Source organism: Pygocentrus nattereri, chromosome 4 (genome assembly GCF_015220715.1).
Source record: "Pygocentrus nattereri isolate fPygNat1 chromosome 4, fPygNat1.pri, whole genome shotgun sequence".
NCBI classification, from domain to species: domain Eukaryota; kingdom Metazoa; phylum Chordata; class Actinopteri; order Characiformes; family Serrasalmidae; genus Pygocentrus; species Pygocentrus nattereri.
The window spans coordinates 501,073-513,878 of record NC_051214.1 but is presented as its reverse complement, the minus strand read 5'-3'; the positions used below and the strand labels follow the sequence as shown (position 1 = coordinate 513,878).

Here is a 12,806-nt window from a genome sequence, read left to right as displayed (position 1 = left end):
CACAGACAGCTACACTCTACAGCACTGACACTACTGCTCACAGACAGCTACACTCTACAGCACTGACACTACTGCACACAGACAACTACACTCTACAGCACTGACACTACTGCACACAGGCAGACAGATACACTCTACAGCACTGACACTACTGCTCACAGACAGCTACACTCTACAGCACTGACACTACTGCACAGACAGATACACTTTACAGCACTGACACTACTGCACACAGACAGCTACACTCTACAGCACTGACACTACTGCACACAGACAGCTACACTCTACAGCACTGACACTACTGCACACAGACAGCTACACTTTACAGCACTGACACTACTGCACACAGACAGATAAACTCTACAGCACTAACACTACTGCACACAGACAGATACACTCTACAGCACTGACACTACTGCACACAGACAGCTACACTCTACAGCACTGACACTACTGCACACAGACAACTACACTCTACAGCACTGACACTACTGCACACAGACAGATACACTCTACAGCACTGACACTACTGCACACAGACAGCTACACTCTACAGCACTGACACTACTGCACACAGACAGATACACTCTACAGCACTGTCACTACTGCTCACAGACAGATACACTCTACAGCATTGACACTACTGCACACAGACAGATACACTCTACAGCACTGACACTACTGCACACAGACAGATACACTCTACAGCACTGACACTACTGCTCACAGACAGATACACTCTACAGCACTGACACTACTGCACACAGACAGATACACTTTACAGCACTGACACTACTGCACACAGACAGATACACTCTACAGCACTGACACTACTGCACACAGGCAGACAGATACACTCTACAGCACTGACACTACTGCTCACAGACAGCTACACTCTACAGCACTGACAATACTGCACACAGACAGATACACTCTACAGCACTGACACTGCTGCTCACAGACAGCTACACTCTACAGCACTGACACTACTGCACACAGACAGATACACTCTACAGCACTGACACTACTGCTCACAGACAGCTACACTCTACAGCACTGACACTACTGCTCACAGACAGATACACTCTACAGCACTGACACTACTGCACAAAGACAGCTACACTCTACAGCACTGACACTACTGCTCACAGACAGCTACACTCTACAGCACTGACACTACTGCTCACAGACAGCTACACTCTACAGCACTGACACTACTGCACACAGACAACTACACTCTACAGCACTGACACTACTGCACACAGACAGATACACTCTACAGCACTGACACTACTGCTCACAGACAGCTACACTCTACAGCACTGACAATACTGCACACAGACAGATACACTCTACAGCACTGACACTGCTGCTCACAGACAGCTACACTCTACAGCACTGACACTACTGCTCACAGACAGATACACTCTACAGCACTGACACTACTGCACAAAGACAGCTACACTCTACAGCACTGACACTACTGCTCACAGACAGCTACACTCTACAGCACTGACACTACTGCTCACAGACAGCTACACTCTACAGCACTGACACTACTGCACACAGACAACTACACTCTACAGCACTGACACTACTGCACACAGGCAGACAGATACACTCTACAGCACTGACACTACTGCTCACAGACAGCTACACTCTACAGCACTGACACTACTGCACAGACAGATACACTTTACAGCACTGACACTACTGCACACAGACAGCTACACTCTACAGCACTGACACTACTGCACACAGACAGCTACACTCTACAGCACTGACACTACTGCACACAGACAGCTACACTTTACAGCACTGACACTACTGCACACAGACAGATAAACTCTACAGCACTAACACTACTGCACACAGACAGCTACACTCTACAGCACTGACACTACTGCACACAGACAACTACACTCTACAGCACTGACACTACTGCACACAGACAGATACACTCTACAGCACTGACACTACTGCACACAGACAGCTACACTCTACAGCACTGACACTACTGCACACAGACAGATACACTCTACAGCACTGTCACTACTGCTCACAGACAGATACACTCTACAGCATTGACACTACTGCACACAGACAGATACACTCTACAGCACTGACACTACTGCACACAGACAGATACACTCTACAGCACTGACACTACTGCTCACAGACAGATACACTCTACAGCACTGACACTACTGCACACAGACAGATACACTTTACAGCACTGACACTACTGCACACAGACAGATACACTCTACAGCACTGACACTACTGCACACAGAGAGCTACACTCTACAGCACTGACACTACTGCACACAGACAGATACACTCTACAGCACTGACACTACTGCTCACAGACAGCTACACTCTACAGCACTGACACTACTGCTCACAGACAGATACACTCTACAGCACTGACACTACTGCACAAAGACAGCTACACTCTACAGCACTGACACTACTGCTCACAGACAGCTACACTCTACAGCACTGACACTACTGCTCACAGACAGCTACACTCTACAGCACTGACACTACTGCACACAGACAACTACACTCTACAGCACTGACACTACTGCACACAGGCAGACAGATACACTCTACAGCACTGACACTACTGCTCACAGACAGCTACACTCTACAGCACTGACACTACTGCACACAGACAGCTACACTTTACAGCACTGACACTACTGCACACAGACAGCTACACTCTACAGCACTGACACTACTGCACACAGACAGCTACACTCTACAGCACTGACACTACTGCACACAGACAGCTACACTTTACAGCACTGACACTACTGCACACAGACAACTACACTCTACAGCACTGACACTACTGCTCACAGACAGCTACACTCTACAGCACTGACACTACTGCACACAGACAGCTACACTCTACAGCACTGACACTACTGCACACAGACAGATACACTCTACAGCACTGACACTACTGCACACAGACAGCTACACTCTACAGCACTGACACTACTGCACACAGACAGCTACACTCCTACAGCACTGACACTACTGCACACAGACAACTACACTCTACAGACTGACACTACTGCTCACAAGACAGCTACACTCTACACGCACTGACACTACTGCACACAGACAACTACACTCTACAGCACTGACACTACTTCTCACAGACAGATACACTCTACAGCACTGACACTACTGCTCACAGACAGATACACTCTACAGCACTGACACTACTGCACACAGACAGATACACTCTACAGCACTGACACTACTGCACACAGACAGAGACACTCTACAGCACTGACACTACTGCACACAGACAGCTACACTCTACAGCACTGACACTACTGCTCACAGACAGATACACTCTACAGCACTGACACTACTGCACACAGACAGCTACACTCTACAGCACTGACACTACTGCACACAGACAGATACACTCTACAGCACTGACACTACTGCTCACAGACAGCTACACTCTACAGCACGGACACTACTGCTCACAGACAGATACACTCTACAGCACTGACACTACTGCACACAGACAGATACACTCTACAGCACTGACACTACTGCACACAGACAGAGACACTCTACAGCACTGACACTACTGCACACAGACAGTTACACTCTACAGCACTGACACTACTGCACACAGACAGATACACTCTACAGCACTGACACTACTGCACACAGACAGCTACACTCTACAGCACTGACACTACTGCACACAGACAGATACACTCTACAGCACTGACACTACTGCTCACAGACAGCTACACTCTACAGCACGGACACTACTGCTCACAGACAGCTACACTCTACAGCACTGACACTACTGCACACAGACAGCTACACTCTACAGCACTGACACTACTGCACACAGACAGCTACACTCTACAGCACTGACACTACTGCACACAGACAGCTACACTCTACAGCACTGACACTACTGCACACAGACAGCTACACTCTACAGCACTGACACTACTGCACACAGAGAGCTACACTCTACAGCACTGACACTACTGCACACAGACAGATACACTCTACAGCACTGACACTACTGCACACAGACAGCTACACTCTACAGCACTGACACTACTGCACACAGACAGATACACTCTACAGCACTGTCACTACTGCTCACAGACAGATACACTCTACAGCATTGACACTACTGCACACAGACAGATACACTCTACAGCACTGACACTACTGCACACAGACAGATACACTCTACAGCATTGACACTACTGCACACAGACAGATACACTCTACAGCACTGACACTACTGCACACAGACAACTACACTCTACAGCACTGACACTACTGCACACAGACAACTACACTCTACAGCACTGACACTACTGCACACAGACAACTACACTCTACAGCACTGACACTACTGCTCACAGACAGCTACACTCTACAGCACTGACACTACTGCACACAGACAGCTACACTCTACAGCACTGACACTACTGCACACAGACAGAGACACTCTACAGCACTGACACTACAGCACACAGACAGAGACACTCTACAGCACTGACACTACTGCACACAGACAGCTACACTCTACAGCACTGACACTACTGCACACAGACAGCTACACTCTACAGCACTGACACTACTGCACACAGATAGAGACACTCTACAGCACTGACACTACTGCACACAGACAGCTACACTCTACAGCACTGACACTACTGCACACAGGCAGATACACTCTACAGCACTGACACTACTGCACACAGACAGATACACTCTACAGCACTGACACTACTGCTCACAGACAGCTACACTCTACAGCACTGACACTACTGCACACAGACAGCTACACTCTACAGCACTGACACTACTGCACACAGACAGCTACACTCTACAGCACTGACACTACTGCACACAGACAACTACACTCTACAGCACTGACACTACTGCTCACAGACAGATACACTCTACAGCACTGACACTACTGCACACAGACAGCTACACTCTACAGCACTGACACTACTGCACACAGACAGAGACACTCTACAGCACTGACACTACTGCACACAGACAGCTACACTCTACAGCACTGACACTACTGCACACAGACAGCTACACTCTACAGCACTGACACTACTGCACACAGACAGAGACACTCTACAGCACTGACACTATTGCACACAGACAGCTACACTCTACAGCACTGACACTACTGCACACAGGCAGATACACTCTACAGCACTGACACTACTGCACACAGACAGATACACTCTACAGCACTGACACTACTGCACACAGACAGCTACACTCTACAGCACTGACACTACTGCACACAGACAGCTACACTCTACAGCACTGACACTACTGCACACAGACAACTACACTCTACAGCACTGACACTACTGCACACAGACAACTACACTCTACAGCACTGACACTACTGCTCACAGACAGATACACTCTACAGCACTGACACTACTGCACACAGACAGATACACTCTACAGCACTGACACTACTGCTCACAGACAACTACACTGTACAGCACTGACACTACTGCACACAGACAGCTACACTCTACAGCACTGACACTACTGCACACAGACAGCTACACACTACAGCACTGACACTACTGCACACAGACAGATACACTTTACAGCACTGACACTACTGCACACAGACAGCTACACTCTACAGCACTGACACTACTGCACACAGACAGATACACTTTACAGCACTGACACTACTGCACACAGACAGATACACTTTACAGCACTGACACTACTGCACACAGACAGATACACTCTACAGCACTGACACTACTGCTCACAGAGAGCTACACTCTACAGCACTGACACTACTGCACACAGACAGCTACACTCTACAGAACTGACACTACTGCACACAGACAGCTACACTCTACAGCACTGACACTACTGCACACAGAGAGCTACACTCTACAGCACTGATACTACTGCACACAGACAGCTACACTCTACAGCAGTTTTCTTTGGGGACTATTTTGCCGCACAGCGCCCTGCATGTCTCCCTCCACCATGAATGGAGTTGAAGTTCTCTAAACTCTCATAAAACAGCGTCTCAGTCATCAGGCAGTGAATTAAAGTAATTAAAGGCTGCAGCCAGTCAGTTGTTACTGTACATGCAGCTCTTCATTACATTCATGTTATCTAAAATGGAAAGTGATGTTTATTTTTTACTTTTTAATTGAGAATTTGGCTCATTAAAGTGTACATAATAGGATTTATATTGTGACACACAGTTTGACCTCATAAAAGACTAATAAGCTTCATGGGGAAAAAAGGAACTGGCCATAAAAATTTATCAAAATTCGAAATAGCATCTCAATGACTGTAAATGAATAAATACATTTTAACATCTGAATACTGTAAACAAACCCCTCCACTCTGAGTTTCCGGATAAAAGCCCACTGCTGAGCCTGCACTGATGAGGTCATCAACAAATGCCACAACAAGAGCACATAGAGGGCGCTAGTGAGTAGAGGTCGGAGATATGGGAAAAATATCATGTGATTCTTCAAGAAATTTTCACAATACATGATTTGTTACGATATTCAATCTATAATATCAAAAACTGTGAACTCAAAGTATTTGGCACTAAATCCAGTTAAACAGACTAGTTTTACTCTCTTTATACTAAGTCATGCAGTTGGTCAGTGAGTGCGTTCACATGCACTCAATAATCTTATCATAAACGGATTTCTGCAGGTATCTGATTATTCAAATGGTCACTCCGATCTTGAAATCTGATAAAAAGGCTGGACTTCAGCTGAGTGATCAGATTTCTCCATGCATGTGAGCTCTCACTCTGATTTCTTTCCGATTTCTAGGTGACGATTGTTCATATTTTCAGGTAAAGTGGCTCAGTGTTTCAGAATAAAAGGTGGGCCATGAAGCTTGTGCTATTATTCTGTGAGTTTATTGGCTGGTTATAAAGCAGAAATCTGTTTAGTGCCTGGCTCATGTAGACCTGGAATTTCCCCATTACCTGATTACTCAAGAGTCGAAGTTTCCGTTTTTGGAGATGTGACGAAACATAAGCACAGTCCCATTAAACACACCGTACATTACTACTAACACTGCACATCATCAAAGCACCAATATAGGCCAGAAACACTGAACCAACATTAAAGCCATAAACACAGAACCGGTTCTGTATTTCACTGGGCTACTAATATTAAAGCACGGGAAAAATATTAGGACATAACTGCAGCACCAGTTATGTCAATATCAGCACAACCAATACTAATATTAGGAAATAAACAGAGCACCAATACTAGTTCACAACCGCAGTGTTAGTGGCACAAATAACAAGTGTCACATCTAGAACCTAACCACAGAACCCAATAATAGAACATAAATAGCAGCAGTGCTGAAAATCACTCACCAATACTAGAACGTAGAGGTCAGTGTCCCAGTGCTTATAAACACACTATCACTTCTGTAAATAACTAGAGAACCATAAACATGGATGACATTACACACACACAGAACTGCTCACAGACTCCGCTACAGCTCAGCTGAAGCACCGAAACAGGAACATGAACAGAGAACCAACATTAGGACACAGACACAATAAGTCCTGCTGCAAATCACCAAAGTGCCAATATAAGAACGTCAACACAGCATCAATACTTAGACATATGACATGATGTGATATAAGCACTGCTGTATTAATAACTACAGTACCAGTATTAGGACATACACAGAGTACCGCTGTATTAATAACTACAGTACCAGTATTAGGACATAAACAGAGTACCGCTGTATTAATAACTACAGTACCAGTATTAGGACATACAGAGCACCGCTGTATTAATAACTACAGTACCAGTATTAGGACATACACAGAGTACCGCTGTATTAATAACTACAGTACCAGTATTAGGACATAAACAGAGCACCGCTGTATTAATAACTACAGTACCAGTATTAGGACATACACAGAGTACCGCTGTATTAATAACTACAGTACCAGTATTAGGACATAAACAGAGCACCGCTGTATTAATAACTACAGTACCAGTATTAGGACATAAACAGAGCACCGCTGTATTAATAACTACAGTACCAGTATTAGGACATACACAGAGTACCGCTGTATTAATAACTACAGTACCAGTATTAGGACATACACAGAGTACCGCTGTATTAATAACTACAGTACCAGTATTAGGACATAAACAGAGTACCGCTGTATTAATAACTACAGTACCAGTATTAGGACATAAACAGCACCGCTGTATTAATAACTACAGTACCAGTATTAGGACATAACAGAGTACCGCTGTATTAATAACTACAGTACCAGTATTAGGACATAAACAGAGTACCGCTGTATTAATAACTACAGTACCAGTATTAGGACATAAACAGAGCACCGCTGTATTAATAACTACAGTACCAGTATTAGGACATACACAGAGTACCGCTGTATTAATAACTACAGTACCAGTATTAGGACATACACAGAGTACCGCTGTATTAATAACTACAGTACCAGTATTAGGACATACACGGAGTACCGCTGTATTAATAACTACAGTACCAGTATTAGGACATACACAGAGTACCGCTGTATTAATAACTACAGTACCAGTATTAGGACATACACAGAGTACCGCTGTATTAATAACTACAATACCAGTATTAGGACATAAACAGAGCACCGCTGTATTAATAACTACAGTACCAGTATTAGGACATAAACAGAGTACCGCTGTATTAATAACTACAGTACCAGTATTAGGACATACACAGAGTACCGCTGTATTAATAACTACAGTACCAGTATTAGGACATAAACAGAGTACCGCTGTATTAATAACTACAGTACCAGTATTAGGACATAAACAGAGTACCGCTGTATTAATAACTACAGTACCAGTATTAGGACATACACAGAGCACCGCTGTATTAATAACTACAGTACCAGTATTAGGACATACACAGAGTACCGCTGTATTAATAACTACAGTACCAGTATTAGGACATAAACGGAGTACCGCTGTATTAATAACTACAGTACCAGTATTAGGACATACACGGAGTACCGCTGTATTAATAACTACAGTACCAGTATTAGGACATACACGGAGTACCACTGTATTAATAACTACAGTACCAGTATTAGGACATAAACGGAGTACCGCTGTATTAATAACTACAGTACCAGTATTAGGACATACACAGAGTACCGCTGTATTAATAACTACAGTACCAGTATTAGGACATACACGGAGTACCGCTGTATTAATAACTACAGTACCAGTATTAGGACATACACGGAGTACCGCTGTATTAATAACTACAGTACCAGTATTAGGACATACACAGAGTACCGCTGTATTAATAACTACAGTACCAGTATTAGGACATACACAGAGTACCGCTGTATTAATAACTACAGTACCAGTATTAGGACATAAACAGAGTACCGCTGTATTAATAACTACAGTACCAGTATTAGGACATACACGGAGTACCGCTGTATTAATAACTACAGTACCAGTATTACGACATACACGGAGTACCGCTGTATTAATAACTACAGTACCAGTATTACGACATACACGGAGTACCGCTGTATTAATAACTACAGTACCAGTATTAGGACATACACGGAGTACCGCTAGTAATAACTACAGTACCAGTATTAGGACATACACGGAGTACCGCTGTATTAATAACTACAGTACCAGTATTAGGACATACACGGAGTACCGCTGTATTAATAACTACAGTACAGTATTAGGACATACACGGAGTACCGCTGTATTAATAACTACAGTACCAGTATTAGGACATACACAGAGTACCGCTGTATTAATAACTACAGTACCAGTATTAGGACATACACAGAGTACCGCTGTATTAATAACTACAGTACCAGTATTAGGACATAAACGGAGTACCGCTGTATTAATAACTACAGTACCAGTATTACGACATACACGGAGTACCGCTGTATTAATAACTACAGTACCAGTATTAGGACATACACGGAGTACCGCTGTATTAATAACTACAGTACCAGTATTAGGACATACACGGAGTACCACTGTATTAATAACTACAGTACCAGTATTAGGACATACACAGAGTACCACTGTATTAATAACTACAGTACCAGTATTAGGACATACACGGAGCAACAATATTATTACATAAATATAGTAACTGTTAGTAAACTAACAGTACTGGGGCACAGACCTAGTACCAGCATTACACCATAAACACAGTGTTCCCACAATTAACTAAAGTGGCACTTTTAGAACATAACTGCAGAACCAAGAGTAGAACATAACTAACAGCATTGAAAATGACCACAGCACCAATATTACAACGTATAAGTCAGTGTCCCAGTGCTTATAAACACACTTATAAACATCAGTTCTGCGAATAAAAGAACCATAAACTACATCACACACACACACACACACACACACACACACACACACACACACACACACTATCACGGCACTATTTCTGCTCATAATCACACGAACAGCTCATTAAATCACTCCTCCACTCTCCCGGCTCAGCCCGCCGCTCTTACCCGCCTGAGGACGCCTACAGCCCGGCGTGAGTGCGTGTCATCCCCCGGGGCTCCAGGTGGTGATTAATGAAGATGTTAGTAAACAAGATGAACTGAAGAACAGATGACGGCGCGTGCTTCCCTCGCGCGGCTCTGCGCTGGAGTGTATGCTGGTGATGAGGATGAGGAGGAGGAGGAGGAGGATGATGATGATGGCGAGAGGCGTTGTTTATTCCCCACCCGTTTTCTGCAAACCCCGCCCTCGCGAGCTGGGATTGGATGGTTTTGCCCCGCCCTCCTGCGCTACGATTGGACAGTAGTTCATCCTCCGCCAGGGGCTCACTACCCAATACTAGAGTAGGGGGGAGGGGCTTAACGGAAACAAGGTGGAAGTAAAAATAAGCCAATACCAACGGGACTGGCGTGATTGACAGCTGTGTGAGCCAATAGAACGGCTGGATTCACTGAGCGGCGGGTTCGTAATCAGACAGCCGAGCAGCGAACACAGGGAGCGATTAATAAGATGATTAATGAGATGATTAATGAGATGATTTAATAAAATAAGAGGATTTATAGAGTCACGCGGGGCTAAGCACGAGACTCAACATCACACCTCAGAACCGGAAATCAGAGATCTGGAGAGATAGCTGTCTGTCTGTCTGTCTGTCTGTCTGGTCCTCATTTGTAACACAGTTCAGTGTCTGGTCTGCTGCTGCCCCCTGCTGGTCCGTCTGAACTGCATGTGGAGATCACAGTGAATGTAACTCATTAATTATTAACGTTATTAATTATTAATGCTATTAATTATTAACGTTATTTCTATTACAAAGAATTTCATCCATAATCTAATCTGATGATGCTTGTCTTGTATCTCAGACTGAATCCCAGAGAAACACCCACATAGAAATGAGGCGGCGTGTTTAGACCTATAAAACAAAGTGTATAGAATTAAATCTCTGATATCAGAATTACTGCAGGTTCTTTGATCTCTACCGTAAACAGCTCACACAGAACGGTGAAGCTCTGTGTTCTCAATCTCATCAAACAGAACCCAACCAGAACACCAACAGAACACCAACAGAACCCAACCAGAACACCAACAGAACCCAAACAGAATCCAAACAGAACACCAACAGAACCCAAACAGAACACCAACAGAACCCAAACAGAACCACAACAGAACATAGAACACAAACAGAACCCAACAGAACCCAAACAGAACACCAACAGAACCCAAACAGAACACCAACAGAACCCAAACAGAATGCAAACAGAACACAAACAGAACGCAAACAGAACGCCAACAGAACCCAAACAGAACCGCAACAGAACACCAACAGAACCCAACAGAACATAGAACCCAAACAGAACACCAACAGAACCCAAACAGAACGCAAACAGAACCCAAACAGAACACCAACAGAACCCAAACAGAACCACAACAGAACATAAACAGAACACAAACAGAACCCAAACAGAACACCAACAGAACCACAACAGAACACCAACAGAACCCAAACAGAACACCAACAGAACCCAAACAGAATGCAAACAGAACACAAACAGAACGCAAACAGAACGCCAACAGAACCCAAACAGAACACCAACAGAACCACAACAGAACACCAACAGAACCCAAACAGAACACCAACAGAACCCAAACAGAATGCAAACAGAACACAAACAGAACGCAAACAGAACGCCAACAGAACCCAAACAGAACTGCAACAGAACACCAACAGAACATAAACAGAACCACAACAGAACCCAAACAGAACATAAACAGAACCCAAACAGAACACCAACAGAACATAAACACAATGTAAACAGAACGCAAACAGAACACAAACAGAATGCAAACAGAACGCAAACAGAACCACAACAGAACACCAATAGAACACCAACAGAACATAAACAGAACGCAAACAGAATGCAAACAGAACCCAAACAGAACCACAACAGAACACCAACAGAACATAAACAGAACGCAAACAGAACCCAAACAGAACCCAAACAGAACCCAAACAGGACCCAAACAGAACGCACTGCCGACCTGCTAAAACCGGGCTAATATGGGTAAATCCCATAATCCCAGGGGTGTCCCTCGGGACGCGGCGGTCAGATTTGGTTAAAGTAACTTGTTTATATAATTGATCAGCATTAAAACCGGACGGTCAGTCTGGAACGACTCGCCTCACGTTACTGTAAGTCGAGATTTCCAGTCAAACGT

General features: G+C 44.3%; 1 protein-coding gene across 6 annotated transcripts in view; it reads right to left on the bottom strand.

Moving 5' to 3' along the window:
* fynb (FYN proto-oncogene, Src family tyrosine kinase b) overlaps positions 1 to 10,772 on the bottom strand; it is a 77,378-nt gene extending 66,606 nt beyond the window's left edge. For 2 of the 6 annotated variants that reach the window (XM_037537568.1, XM_037537564.1), the window contains exon 1: positions 10,598 to 10,772. The gene's annotated coding sequence lies outside the window, so the exon portion shown is untranslated. Of the gene's footprint in view, positions 1 to 7,426; positions 7,450 to 10,597 lie in introns of those variants that run through there. The other 4 variants (XM_037537561.1, XM_037537567.1, XM_037537566.1 and 1 more) reach the window with 3 other exon arrangements.
* Between the last annotated feature and the right edge of the window lie 2,034 nt (positions 10,773 to 12,806).